This window comes from Loxodonta africana, chromosome Y (genome assembly GCF_030014295.1).
Source record: "Loxodonta africana isolate mLoxAfr1 chromosome Y, mLoxAfr1.hap2, whole genome shotgun sequence".
NCBI classification, from domain to species: Eukaryota; Metazoa; Chordata; class Mammalia; order Proboscidea; family Elephantidae; genus Loxodonta; species Loxodonta africana.
The window spans coordinates 21812466-21830045 of record NC_087370.1 but is presented as its reverse complement, the minus strand read 5'-3'; the positions used below and the strand labels follow the sequence as shown (position 1 = coordinate 21830045).

General features: G+C 45.4%; 1 protein-coding gene across 9 annotated transcripts in view; it reads left to right on the top strand.

Annotated features, from left to right (window-relative positions):
• Positions 1 to 17580, top strand: part of LOC111747946 (cAMP-dependent protein kinase catalytic subunit PRKX-like) — a 190020-nt gene that overhangs the window by 21762 nt on the left and 150678 nt on the right. Inside the window, exon 4 of one of the 9 annotated variants that reach the window (XR_010319857.1) lies at positions 7 to 16670. The exons of the other annotated variants lie outside the window; for them this stretch is intronic. The gene's annotated coding sequence lies outside the window, so the exon portion shown is untranslated. Of the gene's footprint in view, positions 1 to 6; positions 16671 to 17580 lie in introns of those variants that run through there. 9 annotated transcript variants of the gene reach the window in all.

Here is a 17580-nt window from a genome sequence, read left to right as displayed (position 1 = left end):
TTATAGCAGCACTAAATGAGTAAGACAGAAGCCCTGTGAACCACGGACATTTAAACTACATCCCTGAACTACCTTCCTGACCCACAACCCATCTCCACATCTGGGCCTCCTCAGTCTTCCCTGACTTTTTCATAACAAGATCGTGTCTGACATCCTTCAGTGGCTGTGATTTCCAAGATCTGTTTGCAACAAGGAAGTGCTCAATGTCTGTCAGTAGCTGTGCCCTGGCCTTCAAGGAGCCCAGAGTCGTCAGCACGGCTCTAAACGCCCTACTGCTGTTGCCCCTCCAAGCGGCCTCCTACTCCCCACCTGCACCCCTACTTTGCTTCCTCGGCTTCAGTCATTCTCTGACTTTCCATCAAGAAATGGATGACACTGGATTATCTGCTGCCGCAGGGAGCGACCCCGGCGCCCGACCCTGCATGTCTCCCCGCTCCCTGAGCACCACAGGTGTGCGCGGCTCCCACCACCTCACCTGTCCACGCACCGACACACAAAGGGAGCGAGCCCGGCGCCCGGGAGGCCCAGGACCCTGCATGTCTCCCCGCCCCCTGGGCAGCACAGGTGTGCGCGGCTCCCACCACCTCACCTGTCCACGCACCGACACACACAGGTCCCACCTCCGTGGCCTCCACGAAGCAGCTGCGGCCACACCGACCTCACACCGGAGCAGGACAGACACAGACCACGGGTGCACACTTCCGCTTCCGGTTTCCGGGACGCTCGGTGCTCAGGAGAAGGATTCCGTGCGGGAACCCAGAGCGCTCCAGCTCCGGACCGAGGGGTTCAGTGGCTCCCTATTGTGTTTGAGTCCTGGTCACCAAAAAACCAAACTGTCCCTGGAGTTGATTGCGACTCAAAGCGACACTTAGGACAGAGTAGAACTGCCCCATAGCGTTTCCAAGGAGCACCTGATTCAAACTTCAGACCTTTTGGTTAGCAGCCATAGATCTTAACCACTAGACCACCAGTGTTTCCGCAAGAGTATCACACTTATATTTATAGGAATAAACAAACAAAAAAATAGTTGCCATTGAGTCAGCTGTGTTTCATGGTGACTCCCTGTGTGTCAGAGTAGAACTATGCTCCATAGGCTGTCCTTGTTTCTTCAGAGAGACGCCTGAGTTTTCTTAAGTTCATCTACGAGCTGAAAAGCCTATTTTAGTCATCAAAGATACCTTTGGGGAGCAGAGAAAGTTGCTATTTGCATTGTCAAAAAGTCTGAACTGCTAAATAAGTCATCTGTAAAGTAAATTATTTTGGAGGTTTTAGTGAAGCACACAACACACAATGTATGAATCGGTGAAGCACCGAACTCACAGAATGAAAGCAAGTCTCACAAGTGAAATCGGTGTTCCCAGCAGCGAGAGTGTTGTAGAGAAAGGACTTTCACCAAAGCGTTCTGTGACAAAGACATTTTCGTTGTGACATATCACAAAACAGAATAGGAAACTGGCTGCAAACACTCAGGCTATTAACAGACCAAAATCCAATGAATTACAATTTGTAAGTGTTTTTTATACTATTGTGCTAGATGCTGACTCATTGTGAGTAAATTACTTACAGACTATGATTGGTTAAAGACAAGACAGAGAAGTAAGATCATGATCGAGTGACCCTTTTTTCTAAGAGTGTAGTGTCTTGACACAGGGATCCAAGGTCTATCATATAATGTTTTTTTTTTATTTGTTATATCAGCTACATATGATATTGGGTAGATATTTAACTCAGTTGCATGAGTGTCTGTTGTATGCGAGTGTGTGTAATGTGTGTGGTGTGTCTGTATGTGTGTGTGGCATACGTGTGTGAGTGTGGCTTTCTTAGCTCAGACGAAAGCACAAACACGCACACCAGGCAGTGGTTCCCCGAGGGTACAGAGGAGGAAAGGGAGCCCAGGCAGGAGGCCGGCTGGCAAAGCACAGCAAAGCAACCAGGAACAAGTGCGTGAGCAGCCTGTAAAGGCATGAAGGCACAGACTGTGCAAGGCTTTTCCCCAGGAGAGTTATCAGCAGATTCACCTGGGGCTCTGGGGGCCTCACCCCAGGTATGAGGAAGCCGGGCAGCTGGGGCTGTTAGCTCTGAATTGTAGCTTTCATCACAAGCCCTTCAACCCTGTTTCAGTGTAAAGCATTTTTTTCCAGTTACAGAAGCGAATGACTTTCTATGTTCTTGCTTGAGCCACAGTTAACAAGAAGTAGCACTTAACACAAATTATTAGTCTCAACGGTTTTGGAGAAAAAAAAAAAAAAAACAGAAACAGATAACCTAAAGCATTCTACCACCAGCTGTTTGTCAGTCGATTGTCCCACGGATTGTTGGAAGATTGAGGCCCTGAGGTTGGAAGGCGCTCAAAATTCACAGTGGCTGCAACCAGGCACTCGAGCTTACCAATGATCGTGGAGATGGCGTCAGGACAGGGCAACGTTTCGTTCTGTTGTGCGTGGGGTCTCCGTGAGTCGTGCTGACACTGTAGCAACTAACCAGAACAAACTTTCATCGTTAGTAGTCATTAAGGCTGGTGGCTGGTTGTGAGAATGATGCAGGACCAGGCAACGTTTTGTTCTGTCGTACGTGAGGTTGCCGTGAGTCGATGACCCATTCGGCGGCAACTAAGAGCGACAACGGAAGGATTTTTGATAAACGTCTTGTCGTCTGCAGCAGATACCGTTTGAAAAAAATCTTATTGCTCCTCCTAAGAGATGGATTGAATGGCCGAGGGACATCAAGTGACCACGTGTCTAGGGCCACCGGGCATTGAGCTGGATCACAGGGCAGTGCCTCACCCAAGTATTTGCCTCTGCTGATGAGGGCTGGCTGATGTAGGGATACACAGGTTGGGTCTCCTTGTGTCAGTGTGGGACAATTCTGAAGGACCGTCCCAGCCCCTGAGCTTCCTCTGTAGGATGGGCTAAGACCCAGTTGCAACCCCATTGTGGGTCTGCTTTGCCTTCTGCTCAACCTTGTTTTCCCTACTTCCCTACAGGGGTTTCTCTGGGGAGCACTTCCAAGTAAACTCCTTCTTCACATAGCTCTCCATCTCAGAATGAAACGTTGTCTGGTCCTGCGTCATGTTCATGATTATTGGTGTGTTTGAATCCATTGCTGTAGCTGCCATGTCGATCCGTCTCATAGACGGTCTTCCTTCTTTCTGATGACCCTCTACTCTACCAAGCATGATGTCCTTTTCTAGCCATTGGTCTTTCCCAGTGACTTGTCCAAAGTAAGCAAGACGAAGTCTCACCATCCTTGCTTCCAAGGAGCACTCTGGTTGTATTTCTTCTGAGATTAATTTGTTCATCCTTCTGGTGTCCATGGTATGTTCAATATTCTTCACCAACACCACAATTTGAATGTGTCAGTTCTTCTCTGGTCTTCCTTATTCTCTGTCTAGGTTTCACATGCATATGAGGCAATTGACAAGACTATGTGGGGGGAGAAAGGAGCTATTGCTAAGAGTGGCTCTTATGGATTGAATTGTGTGTTCCAAAATATGTATTGTAAATCATAACCTCTATGTCTCTGGTTATAATATCATTTGGGAATGGGTTTTCTTTGTTATGTTAATGAGGTAGTATTAGTGTAGGGCGTATCTTAGGTCAATCTCTTTTGAAATACAAAAGAGCAGATCCAACAGGCAAGCAGAGATGGGGGAAGATGGATGCCACATAATGGCGGCCGAGGAGCAGAAGGTCAAAAGAGACAGGGACCTTCCCCCAGAGCCGATAGAGAGAGAAAGCCTTCCTCTGGAGCTGGTGCCCTGAATTCGGACTTCTAGTCTCCTAACTGAGAAAATAAATATGTTACTTAAAACCACCCATGTCTGTTACAGCAGCACCAAGAGACTAAGAGAGATGACATTGTGCTGTAAGCTCTGGGGACAGTGGGATCGCAGAGTATCCTTTTTGCCTGTTTTAAAAACCCATTGCCATGGAGTGGATTCTGACTCATAGTGACCATGTAAGACAGAGTAGAATGGCCTCATAGGGTTTCAAGGAGCGGCTGATGGATTCCAACTGCCCACCTTTTGGTTAGCAGCTAAACTCTTAACCACTGAGCCACCAGGGCCCCACTGTCTGTGAGCTGGGTTCTAAACGGCCTGGGCTTCCTTGTACTGCTCCTTCTCTCTCTGTCAGAGTTACCTGCAGAAAGAGAATACCGTGTGCTTCAGTTCGCCTGGGAATTTTCATTGTTGGATAAATCTATGTAAAGTGACTTCCCTTCTTTTAAAATTTCCTCTAGCCCCCGCCCCACTTTTTTTTTTTTTTTCCTGAGAGAACATAAGTCGGATCATCAGGATGACAAAGACGATTTCAAGCAGTTTTCAGGACAGAGAGGACGTGTAAAACTCTGTTGTTTAAATGAGGCTAAAAGGGTAATGGGACTGCTGTGAATGATGGGGTGGGGGATTGGGGTGCAAGCATGCCTCGAGAGGCGCAGCACCCATGCCTGTTTACGAAACCAAACCCATTGCCCAGTTGATACTGACTCATAGGGACCCTATAGGACAGAGTAAAATTGCCCCACAGTGTTTCCAAGGAGCAGTTGGTGGACTCGAACTGCCGACCTTTTGGTTAGCAGCCGAACTCTTAACCACTGCGCTACCAGGGCTCCTTGCTTGTTTAGAAACCTGTATTATAAAAGCTGGTCGGCCATGTAAATTCATCCCTACCAGGGTTTCACCGTGAATTGTCAAGGAATCCCCACAGCCTGCATGCTGACCAGGAGTGCTCTCCTGAATTCCAAGGGGTCTGCTGTTTTGATCTCTGACTTGTCATTTTGGACACACAAGTGGCTGATTCTGAAGCCTCTCCTGGTATCCACCTGGGGCCCGTGGTTGGCAGTGGGAGTTTTGCTGCCGGTTAGAATGAAGCATTAGCTCATCGAGACTTGGAAGGCAGTGTTACCAGCTCTGTTTAATTTGTGAGTCTCTCAGCCTAGAGGGCTGTTCAGGAACAATGGCATCAACAGCCCCTCTGCCATTGATTTATTCAAGTGCCGGGGGAGAGGAACCCACGCAGCTGCTGATTTGCACCATCTGACATTGCTAGTGAAGAGAGGATCTGCTGAAGAGCCTCGCCTGTTTGTTGGCTGAAAAGGTTGTTAGTGAAGAGCCACTCTTAGGAATAGCTACTTTGTCTCCCCACCGGGAGCCAGCAGAGTAGAACTAGGCTCCATAGGGCTTTCAGTGGCGGATTTTTCAGAAGTAGATCTCCAGGCCTTTCTTCTGAGGCTCCTCTTGGTGGACCCAAACCCCCAACCTTTCAGTTAGCAGCCCAGAATGTTAACTGTTTGCACTACTCAAAAGCAAAACCAAACCCATTGCTGTTGACTTGTTTCCAACCAACTCATAGTGACCCTATAGGACAGAGTAGAACTGCCCCATAGGGTTTCCCTGGAGTGGCTGGTGGATTCAAACTGCTGACCTTTTTTTTTGGTTAGCAGCCAAGCTCTTAACCACTGTCCCACCAGGGCTCCTTGCACCAACCAAAAAACCCATTGCCGTCGAGTCGATTCTGACTCATAGCTTGCACCATCCAGGGACTCCTAAAAACCAGCCACTGTCAAGCCGACCCTCACTTATGGTGACCCCCATGGGTGTCATATTAGGACTGTAGTCCATGGAGTTATCAATGGCTGATGTTTTAGAAGTAGATTGCCAGGTCTTTCTTCTTGAGGTGTGTCTGGGAGGACTTGTACCTCCATCCTTTTGGTTAAGAGCTAAGCATTTTAACCATTTGCAGGTATTACATATTTCATTTTTTAGACTTTTTTTGGGTTGTTTTTCTAGTTTCTGTAGTCATTTCTTACGGTATCTTATTTGTGTAGGTTTATCCCTTCTTTTATTTCTTGAAAGGCCCCTTGGATGACATACATAGTTTGTACCAGTCTACCAACCGAAACGTTGGTGGTTTTAACCCACACAGAGGCACTGAGGAAGAAAGGCCTGGAGACCTGCTTTTGTAAAGATTACAGCCAAGAAAATCCTATGGGGCAGCTCTACTCTGGAACACGTGGGGTTACCCTGAGTTGGAATGTAGTTCAATGGCAACTGGTTTTTGGTTTATTTCTTTAAACATATGCTGTTGTTATTAGTTGCCATCAAGTTGACCTTGCCTCATGGTGACCCCGACTCAGGTGACCGAATGTGTGCAGAGTAAGACTGCTCCATAGGATTTTTACAGCTGTGACCTTTTGAAAGCAGATTGCCAGGGCTTTCTTAAAAGGCATCTCTGGGTAGGTTCAAACCGCTGACCTTCTGGCTAGTAGTTGAGTGCTTGAACATTTGAGCCATATCTAAAATATACATACTCTATGCCTGAAAACTCCGATGGCGGCATTCTTTGCAGATGTAATTTTGCTGCTACTTTTTGGCTGCAAGCTGATATTTTGGGGACTTCATCTGTTGGAAATATTTGGGGTTTGGGGATAAGGAGAGCCCTTCTTGCTAGGTTATGTAATTTTGCTTCTGCCCAAAGACTGAAGATGCGACTGGTCCCAAAGTGTTTTAAGCTGAATTATTGGCTTGGAGTTTTTCAGACTCCAAAGGAATGCGATTTTGAGTCACAAACTTGTGTAAAGCATGGTTTAAGGTTACCTGTTCAGAGGGAACTGGTATTTTTAAGCTTTTCTGAGACAGCTTGAGCTAGGCTATGTTGCAGTAACAAACAGCCACAGACCTCAGTGGGCTTAAAATAGCCCCAAATGCTCTCTCGCACTGTTAGGGATTGAATTGTGCCCGCCACCCCCAACATGTGTGTAAATCCTGACCTCTATACATGTGACGGAAACCCTGGTGGCGTAGTGGTTAAGTGCTATGGCTGCTAACCAAAGGGTCGGCAGTTTGAATCCACCAGGCACTCCTTGGAAACTCTATGGGGCAGTTCTACTCTGTCCTATAGGGTCGCTATGAGTCGGAATTGACTCGATGGCACTGGGTTTGGTTTGGTTTATACATGTGATGAGGGACACTGGTGGCCCAGTGGTTTTAAGCATTAGTTAGCCTGCTAACCAAAAAGTCAGCAGTTTGACTCCGCCAGCTGCTGGGTAGTTCTACTCTGTCCTGTAGGGTTGCTATGAGTCGAAATTGACTTGACGGCAGTGGGTTTTTTTATGGGTATACATGTGGAAACTCTGGTGGCCTAGTGGTTAAGAGCTACGGCTACTAACCAAAAGGTTGGCAGTTTGAATCCACCAGGCACTCCTTAGGAACTCTGTTCTATAGGGTTTTGGTTTTTTGGTGTGATGTAATTGCATTCGGACTGGGACTTTCTTTGTTAGGTTAATAAGACCTTATCAGCGTAGGGTGTGTTTTAGACCAATCCCTTTGACATCTGAATGGAGCAGATTAGACACAGAAGCAAGCAGGCAGAGACTAGGGAAGACAGACGCCACATGGGGATAGCCAAGGAACTGAGGGACAGAAGCTGAAAGACACAAGGACCTTCCCCCAGGGCCAACAGAGAGAGAAAGCCTTCCCCTAGATCCGGCACCCTGTATTCGGACTTCTAGCCTCCTGAACAGTGAGAAAATAAATGTCTGTTCATTAGAACCTCCCACAGGAGCCCTGGTGGCACACTGGTTAAAGCGCTCTGCTGTTAACTGAAAGGTGGGTGGTTCTAACCCACTACCAGCCGCTCCTTGGGAGAAAGATGTGGCAGTCTGCTTCCATAAAGTTTTAGTCTTGGAAACCCTATGGGGCAGTTCTACTGTGTCCTATAGGGTCGCTATGAGCCAGAATCAACTTGATGTCAAGGGGTTTGGTTTTGATTTTTTTTTAATTTCTCTCTGTATTTGTCTACGTATGTCTATCTATTTGTCTTTCTCTATCTACCTTTCATCTTCTATTTACTAGGCCTGTTTCCCTAGAGAACTCTGAGACAGCAAGGGCATAGAATCTCACTATGTGACTGGGAGGAGAACCAGATAGAGTTACTGAGTAGCAAAAGAATCTTGGTTGCAATTACCATGGTCTAATTCCCTTCTTTACACCATGGTAGGGAGCCATGGTGGTATAGTGGTTAAGCACTCGGCTGCTAACTGAAAGGTTGGTGGTTTTGTGACCCTAATACCTTGCAACATGTTTTCCCCTCTTCCAAATGGGTGATTGAGAGCTTGACATAACTAACGCCATAATGATACTCTAAGTAATCTGTGAGCATTTTTTACTGCACCAGCTGCACTAGTCTCTTTCCAAAGGGGTGTGGAGCCCTCTCGGCTCCTGTGGCCTTCATCTCTCTCCTCTTCTTTGTTCTCTTGAGAAATGGCCTTCAGCCTGCAGGACAAGGACAGCAGCTAGGAAGGCTGCCTGGTGCTTTTGGTCTGCAACTTTCTTTCTTGCTCTTTATCTTGGTCAGAGTGGACCTGGCAGGCCAGTTCCATTAGCCGAGAGAGTCTTATGTGAGTTTTTTTTCAGCCTGTTACAAACATACAGATTAGAGTCCAGAGTCCGACATTTACATTTTTAGTTCAATAAAGAGTTTCTTGTAGTTGTTTTGTGACGTATGCAACCATCTGTGGGCTACATGCTTGAAAACATTAGGTAACCCTTGCCAAAATAATATATAAGCTCTGATGTAAAAATCGCTTTTGGGGGACTTCATAAAGGACAGTCTGTGTTGCTGTTGGGGGCTCTCGTTGGTGTCACCTCCTAATAAACTCTCTCTCTCTTTCTGACTTGGAATACATTTCATTGGTTCGACTGCTTCAGAGCACAGACCCCAATTGGGTAACAGTTTGAACCCACCCAGCAGCTCTGCAGAAGAAAGGCCTGATAACCTGCTTCCATAAAGATTCCAGCCTAGGAAACCGTATGGGGCAGTTTTACTCAGTCACATGGGATTGCTATGAGTCGGAATTGACTGTATGGTATCTAATAACAACACCGAAACCATGGTAAGAGTTAGCTTTTGCTGTGTAACAAGTCACCCCAAATGTCAGGGGCTTAAACCAGCAAACATTTAATATTTCTCATAAATATAGGTCAGCTGGGAGTTCTTCTCTCTGAGATCTCTTACATTCATCTTTATTTTAAGTGTATACAGGAGTCCTCCCTGGTTAAGTGTTCGGCTGTTAACCGAAATGTCCCTCTCCACGGAAGAAAGATGTGGCAGCCTGCTCCTGTACAGATTTACAGCCTTGGAAACCCTGTGGGGCAGTTCTACTCTGTCCTACAGCGTAGCTATGAGTTGAAATCGACTGGATGGCAACATGATGAATGGGTAGCCCTGTATGGCTGCAGATTTGTGTGGGGTGGATGAATCTCATAGCAAACTCGTGTGAGCTAGCAATTTTGCTTTTAGGATTCCCAGAGGTGTGCTGATATACTTCAAATTCGGCTTCATCGGAGGGTGTAGCCCTACAGGGTTCCAGATATATGTAAATTCCTCTCATTTCATGGGCCTGTGAAAACTCCAGCCCACTTTGTCTAGATTCTACAATGCCCATCAAGGCTTTCTGACTTCTCACCGTCACTTAGACTTTGGGACCTAAATATTCCTTACATTCTTGCCAATGTGTTGAGGCATTTAAAAAAAAAAAGTAATCTTTTTATATTTTGCTCAGCGTTATTAATAGTTTTCATCAGGAGGATTAGAAAGTCCCATAATTTGTTGTTTCCATGTACTTCACAATCTAAATGGAATTGTTGTTCGCTGCCGTTGAGTCAGCCCCGACTCGTGCCGACCCCGTGCACAACGGGAGGAAACGCTGCCCGGTCCTACAGCACCCCCGTGACCAGTTGTGGATCAGACCATTGTGATCCATAGGGTTTTCACTGGCTGATTTTTGGAAGTAGATCACCAAGCCTTTCTTCCTAGTCTTAGCTGAAACCTGTTCAGCATCACAGCAACATGCAAGCCTCCATGGACAGATGGGTGATGGCTGTGTGTGCGGTGCACTGGCTGAGAATTGAACCTGGATTCCCCACATGGGAGGCAAGAATTCTACCCCTGAACTGCCAGTTTCCCCAAATGGAATTAGGTTAATGACAGTGAACCAAATAGTTGAGATTCAGTATTATACATTCCTGGTGGTGCAGTGGTTAAGAGCTTGGCTGCTAAATCCATCAGTTTGAATTCTTGGAAACCCTATGGGGCAGTTCTACTCTGTCCTATAGGGTCGATATGAGTCAGAATCAACGGCAGTGGGCTAAGTGTTTAACAAGGAGCCTTGATGGCACAGGGGTTAAACACTTGGCTGTTCACCGAAAGGTTGGTGGTTCCAAACCACCAGCCACTCCATGGGAAAAAGATGTGGAAATCTGCTTCTGTAAGGATTACAGCCTAGGAAACCCTACAGGGAAGTTCTACCCTGTTACATGGGGTCGTCACGAGTTGGAGTTGACTACGTCACGCAAGGCACATGACAACAATACACAATACCAAAGCAGCAGAAATTAGTATGCAAAAAGGATAAGTAATCAGGGCTCATTGATGGGTTTGTATCAGCAAGAAAATACCCTGCCACCAAGAAAAATAAATTTAAAAGAATGTTATCACAGGTGAGTATTTTCACGCCGCTGTTATTGTAGTTAGGTCCCATCGAGTAGACTCTGACTCATGGTGACTCCACATGACAGAGTAGGACCACCCCATGAGGTTTCCTAGACAGATCAGGAGCAGATTGCCAGGTCTTTCTCCCTTGGAGCTACTGGTGCATTTGAACCTCTGACCTTTAGGTTAGCAGCTGAGTGCTGAACCGCTGTGCCACCAGGGCTTGCTATTTCCATACTAATCATGTAAAAAATACTCCCTGCAGCATGCAAAATATTACTGTTCGGTCTAGCTACAAAGCTAACGGTTCTTTCTGGGGGGGAACGATCGTTAGAGCATTGTTCTGGAGAGTGACATGAGTTTGGGGAATCGCAAAGTGGGTGTTGTGATGGTTCTGGCCAGGTTAAGGGACCTTGGCGTGGGGGTCTGTGAGTAGTCATTGATTCCCAAGGACTCCTTCCAAAGACCGGCTGGAGCCCCTTGTCTGAAATGATGGTCACGCACCAGCCATTGCTCTCTCTGTGACAGGCCAAGTCAGCCTTGTCGTTGACAGGGAAGGGGACTGAAAACCACATTTGGGCTATTCGATCAGGGACTAAGTCATATCATTGCAAACGGCATTCCAAAATGACCTTCTAATCTAAATAGTTTTGGCAAAGCCAGACCCTCACAACCAGTCTTGGCAGGGAATTCAGCCACTGGACATCCACTGATACCTGGAGCCAGGGGCATGAAAAGCTTTAATGATTTTTTTTTTCATGGATCTAAGGTTCAGAGGACATGTTATCAGGAGAGACCAGTCCCTGGAGAAGGACATCATGCTTGGTAAAGTAGGGGGTCAGCAAAAAAGAGGAACACTCTCAAGGGGATGGATTGACACAGTGGCTGCAACAGTGGGCTGAAGCAGAGCAACTGATAAAAGGTTAACCTAATCACAGCAGGCCGTAACCGCAAAAGGCTGACTTGTTAGAATCTAAGGAGCTTAAAACAATAGCAAACTACATCAAAGATGTGGGACAGACAGAGTGCTCTAACAGGTTCAATGGACAGTGGACGTGCGTACCAAAAACTAAACAACAATTCATCACCGGAAGCACGTTAGAGATCTACCCAATATCATACGTAGCTCACATAACAAAAAACAACCATCATATGACAGATCCAGGACCCCTGAGCCAAGAGACTAAGTTTTTAGAAAAGAAAAATAGGAAAAGGTCACCCAATCATGGTCTTAGTTCTCTGTCTTTACTTTAACCAATCATAGCCTGTAAGTAATTTATGCACAATAAATCAGCTTCTGTTAGAACTGTATAAAAAGCACTTACAGATTGTAATTCATTGGATTTTGGTCTGTTAATAGCCTGAGTGTTTGCAGCCAGTTTCCCATTCTGTTTTCTGATAAGTCACAACGAAAACCTCTTTGTTGCAGAAGGGTTTGATGAAAATCCTTTCTCGCCAACACTGTTATGTCAATGACGTTATATCAGTGTAGGGTGTGTTTTAAACCAATCACTTTTGAAATGTAAAAACTGCAGATAAGGCACAGAGAAGCAAGCAAGCACTGGAGCTGCCACATGGAGATCACCAAGGAATCAAAGAACAGAACCTGAAAAGACACAAGGACCTTTCCCCAGAGCTGTCAGAGAGAGAGCCTTCCCCCAGAGGCGGTGCCCTGAATTCAGACTTCCAGCCTCCTGAACTGTGAGAAAATAAAGTCCTGTTTGTTAAAGCCACCCCCTTGTGGTATTTCTCTTACAGCAACACTAGCTAACTAAGACAGATGACATTGCACTGTAAGCTCCGGGGCCAGTGAGATCCCAGAGTACCCTCTGTGAGCTGGGCTTTAAGCTGCTTGGGCTTCCTTGTTCTCCTCCTTCTCTCTCTGTCAGAGTTACCTGCTGTCTTAGCCATCTCGTGTTGCTGGAACAGAAATACCACAAGTGGGTGGCTTTAACAAACAAGTTTATTCTCTCACAGTTTAGGAGCCTACAAGTCCTAATTCAGGGTGCCAGTGTCAGGGGAAGGCTTTCTCTCTCTGTCAGCTCTGGGGGATGATCTTTGTCTTCAATCTTCCTCTGGTTTAGGAGTTTCCCAGTGCAGGGACCCCCAAGTCCAAAGGAGGTGCTATACTCCTGGCTTTTGTTTCTTGGTGGTATGAGGTCCGCATGTCTTCCTGCTTGCTTCTGTCTTTTATGTCTCAAAAGAGATTGACTCAAGATACAGCCTAATCTTGTAGATTGAGTCTTGCCTCATTAAATTAAGTATCTCTAATCCTGCTTCATTAACATCATAGAGGTTAGGATTTACCACACCTAGGATAATCGCATCAGATGACAAAATGGTAGGCAATCACACAATACTGGGAATCATGGCCTAGCCAAGTTAACACACATATTTTTTGGGGACAAAATTCCATCCATGACACCTGCAGAAAGAGAATACAATTTGTCTCAGTTTTATAGACCACTGGGGTACGTTGGTGATGGGATAAATCTCTCAGACTCTTAGCTTGCAGAGTATTGTAGGGCATAAGAGAATCTCTTTCATCATCTGGTTTGTCTCCAGCACACACCTCTGTTTTAAGGCTAGTTGCATTTTGCTATAATTATTTGTTTACACATGGGTTGTCTTATCTAGATTGCTAGTCTTCTAAGACCATGCCCCAAATCTTGCTCATCTTTCAATTTCCAATGCCTCAACCTGGTTTTAGGAAGTCCTGGTGTGCAACAGTTAAGCGCTCCATTGCTAACCAAAAAGTTGGTGGTTGGAACCCACCCAGTGCCTCCACTGGAGAAAGACTTGGAGATCTACTCCTATAAAGATGATAGCCAAGGAAACCCTTTGGGGCAGTTTTACTCCATCACTTGTTAGCAGTCGAGTGCTTAACTATTTGCACCACCTGTTCACTCATTGCTGTTGAGTTGATTTCAGCTCATAGCAACCCTGTAGGACAGAGCAGAACTCCTCTCTCTGTCAGCAGCCGAGCTCTTAACCACTGTGCCACCAGGACTCCATTTGCACCACCCAGGGACTCCAAAAACCAGATGTCGTCGAGTCGGCCCCATGTGTGTCAGAGTAGAACTGTGCTCCACAGGGTTTTCGATGGCTGATTTTTCTGAAGTAGGTTGCCAGGCCTTTCTTCTGAGGTACCTCTGGGTGGGCAGGAACCTCTACCTTTTTGGTTAGCTGCTGCGCGCGGTCGCAGTTTGCACTGTTCCTAAAGCAGCGCAGCACCGTACGAATTCTAGAGGCATGTTTTACGTGCACTGGGTAATTTGCTTTCTGGCCAAGCGAAGCAAGAACAATGGATACCGTATGCATACCTTTGCCGTACCTCGTCTGTGCAAACTCTGTGACCTTGGTGTCCTCAGAGAGTGGACTTGGCTGCAGAGCTACTATCACCAGCTGCTGTGGTCACGGCTTTGATGTTCTCCCCTGATTCACGGGGGCTCCCGTTACACAGGAGTTCAGCTGTCTTCCACGGCTGGAGTGACGTTACCAGGCTCTCCGAGGTCATTTATAAGGTGAGGCCTTCAGAGCCCAACACAAAGAGAGAAGATCATTTATTTTCCACAGCGTTTTCTTCCCTCAAGCTCCGTGTCCTATTCCATTCTAAAGGGCACTTCAGCAAATGATGTATGGAACAGGAAAAAAAAAAAAAATCTGTATGGTTTCTCAGTAAAGGGTATACATAACTAGATACCAAAAAAGTTGATTCCAACTCATAGCAACCAGATAGGACAGAGTAGAACTGCCCCAGAGGGTTTCCAAGGAGCGACCAATTAATTCCAACTGCCGACCTTTTGGTTAGCAGCCGAGCTCTTAACCACTGCGCCACCAGGGCTCCATGTAACTAAACAGTAACTCCGAAATCATGTGCAAAAACAGCCGTCCATTTTTCTTTCAAAACACCCAAGGCTTATAGGTCAGTTAAGTTCATGTTGATTCGTCTAACGTTATGTGCTAATTAGGTACAAGGCACGGCATGGATTCCTCGGTGAAGTGTGGGTTTATTTCTAAGACATGTGCAGTGCCATAATCCTGTAGGGTAAGGGGCAGAGGCTCAGGGAGGTTTGTTGTTAGCTGCTGTTGAGTTGGCTCTGACTCATGGCGACCCCGTGTTCAACAGAACGAAACATTTCCTGGTCCTGCACCATCTTCATGATCGTTGGTATCCTCGAGTCCATGGCAGCAGCCACTGTGTATTCTGACACACAGGGGGGCGCCATTGCACTGTGGTTTAAATTAGTGTTACTCTCATCATGAATGAAAAATCAGCCGTTGAAAACCCTACAGATCACAGTTCTACTCTGACCCTCACGGGGGCGCCATGAGTTAGAGTCGACTCCACGACAACGTGTATTGGTAATTTAGTTTTTTTTTTTTTCAATGACTTTGTCTTTCTCTTGTCCTATTTCAAAAAATTGTACTATCACACATGCGTTATAATATCGTTGGGTTTTAAATAGAAGTCAGTTGAGGATTTATATCCTATTGAAAATCCACTCCAAATTATCCATAAAAGCCAAAACGGTGGAGCCTAGAGATCATTATCACATTACACTAAAATGATATTAATTTCCTGTTAAATGCTGAGTTTATGTTCTTTCGTCATGTCAATAATATCGCAAAAGTGAAAAATAAACAGCTTCAGGCATCTTTGTGCTAAACATGAGAACCTACTGTGTTTTACACATTAGAAGAAAAAATTGCCTCTGCTGGCAAGTATTAACCATGAGACCATTAAATTATTTATATTCAGTGGGATATGCTTGAATAATGGTATAGTCTTTGGGATCGTTGAAAAGTAAATGATAAACATGATCTAAATCCAAATGCGCAAATGCATTCAAGAAGCGTGCTGTTTTGGCTCCGTTAAAATAAATGCCCCTAGGAATTTTAAAAAAATGTCTGTCGTCGCAGCAATTTATTTATTTTGGAAACTTAAAACAACATACGAAAGAGGGCACAGTTTTCCCAAGCACTCGAAATTGTGTTTGCTTTCAGCAGGCCTTTGTACAATTAAGATATTTCTTTGAAGAAATAATCCCAAACCAACAGCACTGATGTCGAGTCGACCCTTGACTCATGGCAACTACATGTGTACAGAATAGAGCTGCTCCATAGAGTTTTCTTAGCTGTGAAATTTACAGAAGCAGATTGCCAGGCCTTTCTTCTGTGGTGCTGCTGGGTGGGTTCAAACCACCAACGTTTTGGTTATTAGTTCAGTGCTTAACTCTTTAGGCTACCCAGAGACCCTCTTCCCTTGAAGAGAGATTCCCAAGAGTGGATAAAGTGTGGTGAGTAAGCAACACTTTATTCCATTACTTTAGTTCATTGTCAGACTTTATTTTTGTGTGGATATGGGGCAGTTCTACTCTGTCCTATAGGGTCACTATGAGTCGGAAACGACTCGACGGCACTGGGTTTTTATGTGTTTTCATTTCTTTTGGGTATATACCAGGGAGGAGCCCTGGTGACACAATGGTTGTGTTTGGCAGTTAACCGAAAGGTTGGCAGTTCAAACCCACTCAGGGACCGGGGTGTGCGATGGCTGGGTTATATGGCAACTCTATCCTTAATTGTTTCAGGGACCACCAGGTTATGTTCTGACGTGGCTGCAGCACTTTACATTCCCACCCGCTGTGTGGAGCCCCGCTGGCACAGTGGTTAAGCATTCAGCTGCTAACCAAAAGGCGGGCAGTTCAAATCCACCAGCCACTCCCTGGGAACTCTGTGGGGCAGATCTACTCTGTCCTGTTGGGTCGCTATGACCTGGAATCGACTCGACAGCAGTGGGTTTGGTTTTACTGTTTTGGCCCGCTGTGTATGAGGATTTCAGTGTGTCTTTATTTTTTAATTTAACTGTATTTATCCATCTCCTCTGTTGGCCAAGGAGCCCCTGAGTGGTGCTAACAGCTAACATTCTCAACTGCTAACGGAAAGTTATGAGGTTGAAGATCACCCAGAAGCTCCTTGGGAGAATCCATTCAGGAGTATTTTACATACTGAATTTGCTTTAATTATCTGAAATTAATGTTTTACACTTTTCCCCCATGCACAAATATATTGAGCATAGATCTGAACTACAACCAAAACCCAAATCCATTGCCATCGAGTCGATTCCAACTCATAGTGACCCTATAGGACAGAGCAGAACTGCCCCATAGGGTTTCCAAGGAGCAGCTGGTGGATTGGAATTGCTGACCTTTTGGTTAGCAGCTGAGCTCTTCACCACTGTGCCACCAGGGCCCCAGATGTAAACTAGCTAGTACAGTCTTTCCTGGCTTCCAAGAAATTCATAAACTTAAAGAAGAGTTTTAATTTTTTCATCATTGCAAAAGGCTCAGGTCCCAGGAAAATGGATTCTTTTTGGATTTTGTGATCTTATCATAAAGACAATTTAATGTACTGATGATTGAGTAATATCCTTGATGCAATGAGTTCTCAAATGACTTGCAGGGAAATACCATATAATATTCAGGAAATATCCTTGTGATACCAAAACAGCCACTAAGTACAAAAGATCATTTAGAAAGTTTTGACCTATGATTAAATCTTAATTTTTCAACTTGTATGTCTGTCTTTGCACTCCACAGAGTTGGACAGCTATACTTATGCATGATCTAAATAACTGGGTGAGAAGAAAAATCAGGCAATATGATATTGTCTCAATATCTTGGGTATTTTATCAAATGGAATAAACACTTTCATTGTATGTAATCATAGGTCAATTATTTTTTTCCTTGAGTTTAAAGGATGTGCAAAGAAATTGAGATGGAATACAGAAATGCAAAAAACCAAACTGCACTAGTTGCCATGGAGTCAATTTTGACTCCTGGTGACCCCAAGTGCATCAGAGTACAACTGTGCTCCACAGGGTTGTCAGTGGCTGATTTTTCACAAGTAGATGACTAGGCCTTTCTTCCAAGGTATCTCTAGGGAGACTCAAACAGACAACCGTTTGGTTAGCAGCCAAGCATGTTAATCATTTGCACCATCCAGGGACTCCCATGATGTTGTGGTGGAATAGAATCTCTCCATCCCAGTGAGCTGAAGTGTGGAGACAAAATGGAGGGTGGAGACAAGA